We start from the raw sequence: 4,968 nt of genomic DNA, 5'->3' as shown, positions 1-4,968 counted from the left end.
AACTCTTTTTCAGTAGTAGCATAATTTCTCTGGGCAGTATCAAGAGTCTTACTAGCATACTGGATAACATTCAATTTCTTATCGACTCTTTGCCCTAAAACAGCACCTACAGCATAATCACTAGCATCGCACATAATTTCAAAAGGTAAATTCCAATCAGGTGGCTGAACAATAGGTGCAGTGATCAAAGCTTTCTTAAGTGTTTCAAATGCTTCTACACAATCATCATCAAAGACAAAAGGAATATCTTTTTGCAATAAATTAGTCAGAGGCCTAGAGATTTTAGAAAAGTCCTTAATGAACCTCCTATAAAACCGGCATGACCAAGGAAACTTCTTATACCTTTTATGTCCTTGGGACATGGCATCTTTTCAATAGCATCAACTTTGGCTTTATCAACTTCAATACCTCTCTCGGAGATCTTGTGCCCCAAGACAATGCCTTCATTAACCATAAAGTGACACTTTTCCCAATTCAGGACGAGACTAGTGTCTTCGCATCTCTGCAAAACTCGATCAAGGTTGCTCAAACAATCATCAAAAGAGGATCCATAGACGGAGAAGTCATCCATGAATACCTCACAAATCTTTTCACAAAAATCAGAAAATATAGCCATCATGCATCTTTGAAAGGTAGCAGGTGCATTACATAATACAAAAGGCATACGTCTATAAGCAAAAGTACCAAAAGGGCAAGTAAAAGTAGTTTTAAATTGATCCTTTGTGGACACGGGTATTTGAGAGAAGCCGGAATAACCATCTAGAAAGCAAAAATGTGTGTGTTTGGATAGCCTTTCTAGCATTTGATCAATAAAAGGTAAAGGGTAATGATCTTTCTTAGTAGCTTTATTTTACTTACGAAAATCAATTACCATCCTATAGCCTGTAATAATTCTTTGCGAGATCAATTCATCTTTATCATTAGGAACAACAGTAATACCTCCCTTTTTAGGAACACAATGGACAGGGCTTACCCATTCACTATCAGCAACGGGATAAATAATACCTGCCTAAAGGAGCGTTAGTATCTCCTTTCTTACCACTTCCTTCATTTTTCGATTTAATCATCTTTGAGGATCTCTAACTGGTTTGACATCCTCCACTGAAATTTTGTGTTGACATAATGTGGGACTAATGCCCTTAAGATCATCCAGAGTATATCCAATAGCAGCTTGGTGCTTCTTCAGAGTTTTCAATAATCTTTCTTCTTCTTTCTCTGAAAGGTTAGCACTAATAATAATAGGATATATTTCTTTTTCATCAAGATAAGCATACTTAAGATTATCAGGTAATGGTTTGAGTTCGAACACGGGATCACCCTTGGGTGGAGGGGGATCCCCAAGAATTTCAATGGGAAGGTTATGTTTCAGCATTGGTTGCTGTTTAAGGAACAGTTCAACTATTTCTTCCCTTTCCTTCAAAAACATATCGTTTTCATGGTCTAGCAAATATTGTTCTAACGGATCAGTTGGAGGAACAACAATGGAAGCAAGACCAATAATCTCATCCTTACTAGGTGGTTCCCTTTCACAAGGTTGTCTACTAAACTTAGCAAAATTAAACTCATGAGACATACCATCTATGCCAACGGTGACAATATTCTTTTCACAATTAATCTTAGCACTAGCAGTATTCAAGAAGGGTCTACCAAAAATAATGGGACAAAAATCATCTTGTGGGGAACCAAGAACAAGAAAATCAGCAGGGTATTTAACCTTCCCACACAAAACTTCAACATCTCTAACAATCCCAATAGGTTTAATGGTATCCCTATTAGCAAGCTTAATAGTAACATCAATGTCTTCTAATTCCACGGGTGCAATGTCGTGCATAATTTCTTTATATAGATCATAAGGTATCACACTAGCACTAGCACCCATATCACATAAGCCATGATAACAATGATCTCCTATTTCAACAGAAATAACAGGCGTGCCTACAAAAGGTCTACGTGTCTTACTATCGGGTCTAGCAATATTAGCAGTTTCACCCAAGAAAGAGATAACATGCCCATCTAAGTCTTCATCCAAGAGATCTTTAATCATAGTAATACCAGGTTCAACATTAATTTGCTCAGGAGGTGTATAGGTCCTAGTATTACTCTTATGAACAACAGTCGAAGCTTTAGCATGATCTTTTATCCTAACAGGGAAAGGAGGTTTTTCGACATAAGCAGTAGGAATAATAGGATCACTACATGTAATAGTCTTTTCTTCGACTGTAATAGGTGCAACTACTTTCACTTCAACAGGAGGATTATATTTAAACTACTTCTCTTTAGGGAGATCAACGTGAGTAGCAAAAGTTTCACAAAAAGTAGCTACTATCTCGAAGTCAAGTCCATACTTAGAGCTAAATCCACGGAAAGCATCAGTATCCATAAAAGATTTAACACAATCGAACTTAGGTGTCATACATGACTTCTTACCATCGTCGGAACCCCAATCTTTAGAGTTGCGTTTAATTCTTTCCAATAAGTCCCATTTGAAATCAATAGTCTTCAGCATATAGGAACCAGCACAGGAAGTATCGAGCAAGTTGCGATTATCAAGAGAAAGCCTAGCATAAAAATTCTGAATAATAATTTCCCGAGAGAGCTCATGATTGGGGCATGAGTACAACATTGACTTAAGCCTCCCCCAAGCTTGAGCGATGCTTTCTCCTTCGCGAGGCCGGAAATTATATATGTAATTACGATCACGATGAACAAGATGCATAGGATAGAACTTCTAGTGAAATTCCAACTTCAATCGCTTATAATTCCAAGATCTCGTATCATCACATAGCCTATACCATGTCATTGCATTTCCCTTCAAAGATAAAGGGAAGACCTTCCTTTTGACAACATCATCGGGAATACATGCAAGCTTAAATAATCCACAAACTTCATCCAAAAAAGATAAGGTGTAAGTCGGCATGCAATGTTCCGTCTCCTGCAAAAGGATTAGCTAGCAGTTTTTCTATCATACCCGAAGGAATATCAAAGTGAATATTTTCATAAATTTCAGTAGGTTGAGGAGCATCTATTTGCTCTTCTGTTTGGGGTGAAGATACCCCAAACAAGCCCCTCAAAGGATTAGTTTCCATGGTGACAAGTAACACAAAATTTCAGCACACTATATAAATGTTTCCTTACCAAGTTCCACTCACCAAAAGCGCTACACTCCCCGGCAATGGCGCTAGAAAAGAGTCTTGATGACCCACAAGTATAGGGGATCTATCGTAGTCCTTTCGATAAGTAAGAGAGTCGAACCCAATGAGGAGCAAAAGGAAATGATAAGCGGTTTTCAGTAAGGTTTTCTCTGCAAGCACTGAAATAGTAGGTAATAGATAGTTTTGTGATAAGATAAATAGTAACGAGCAAAAGGTAAATAAAGTAAATAAAGTGCAGCAAGGTGGCCCAATCCCACTTATGATTAACCCCTAACGAAGCAATGCATAAACTAGGGTTCAAACTTCTGTCACTCTAGCAACCCATCATCTACTTATTACTTCCCTATGCCTTCCTCTAGGCCCAAATAATGGTGAAGTGTCATGTAGTCGACGTTCACATAACACCACTAGAGGAAAGACAACATACATCTCATTAAAATATCGAACGAATACCAAATTCACATGACTACTAATAGCAAGACTTCACCCATGTCCTCAGGAACAAACGTAACTACTCACAAAGCATATTCATGTTCATAATAAGAGGAGTAATAATATTCATAAAGGTTCTGAACATATGATCTTCCACCAAGTAAACCAACTAGCATCAACTACAAGGAGTAATCAACACTACTAGCAACCCAACGGTACCAATTTGTGGTTTTGATACAAGATTGGATACAAGAGATGAACTAGGGTTTTGAGAGGAGATGGTGCAGGTGAAGATGTTGATGGAGATTGACCCCCTCCCGAGGAGAGGATCGTTGGTGATGACATTGGTGATGATTTCCCCCTCCCGGAGGGAAGTGTCCACGGCAGAACAGCTCCGCCAAAGCCCTAGACTGATTCCGCCAAGGTTCCGCCTCGTGGCGGCGGAGTTTCGTCCCGTAAGCTTGCCCACGATTTTTTCCAGGGTAAAAGTGATGATATAGCAGAAGATGGACGCCGGAGGCCCACCAGGGGGCCCAGGAGACAGGGGGAGCCCTAGGGGGGCGCCCCCTGTGTCCTGGACAGGGTGTGGGCCCCCTGGCCTATTTCTTTTGCTCATGAATTCTTATTAATTCCAAAAAGTTGTTTTGTGGAGTCTCAGGACTTTTGGAGTTGTGCAGAATAAGTTTCCAACGTTTGCTCCTTTTCCAGCCAGAATTCTAGCAGCCGGCATTCCCCCTCTTCATGGTAAACCTTGTAAAATAAGAGAGAATAGCCATAAGTATTGAGATATAATGTGTAATAACAGCCCGTAATGCAATAAATATTGATATAAAAGCATGATGCAAAATGGACGTATCACTCCATGGTGATACGTGGAAGTTACAAGTTGAGAAGCTTATTACTCTTGGGTGCTTGGTACCCTTGAGCTTGTTCCTCTTGGGTGCTTGGGCTCCCTAGATGGTTGGTGGTGTTCGGAGCTCAATCATTGTGTTGTAAAGCTCCGGGCAAGCGTCGGGGTCTCCAATTAGGTTGTGGAGATTGCTCCGAGCAATTTGACGGGTACCGGTGACCACCCCCAAGGGTTGCCAAAGTGTACGGGTTCGGTGATCGCCCCCAAGGATTGCCATTTGTACGGGTTTGGTGACCTCCCTCAAGGGTACCTTAGTGGAATCACGTCATCTTGCATTGTGCGTGGGCGTGAGGAGATTACGGTGGCCCTAGTGGCTTCTTGGGGAGCACTGTACCTCCACACCGCTCCAACTGGAGATTAGCATCCGCAAGGGTGTGAACTTCGGGATACATCGTCGTCTCTGTGTGCCTCGGTTATCTCTTACCCGAGCCCTTTACTTATGCACTTTCCTTTGTGATAGCCATATTGTTTCCT

Source organism: Triticum aestivum, chromosome 6B (assembly GCF_018294505.1).
Source record: "Triticum aestivum cultivar Chinese Spring chromosome 6B, IWGSC CS RefSeq v2.1, whole genome shotgun sequence".
NCBI classification, from domain to species: domain Eukaryota; kingdom Viridiplantae; phylum Streptophyta; class Magnoliopsida; order Poales; family Poaceae; genus Triticum; species Triticum aestivum.
The sequence above is the reverse complement of the archived record's forward strand: the minus strand, read 5'-3'. Positions refer to the sequence as shown.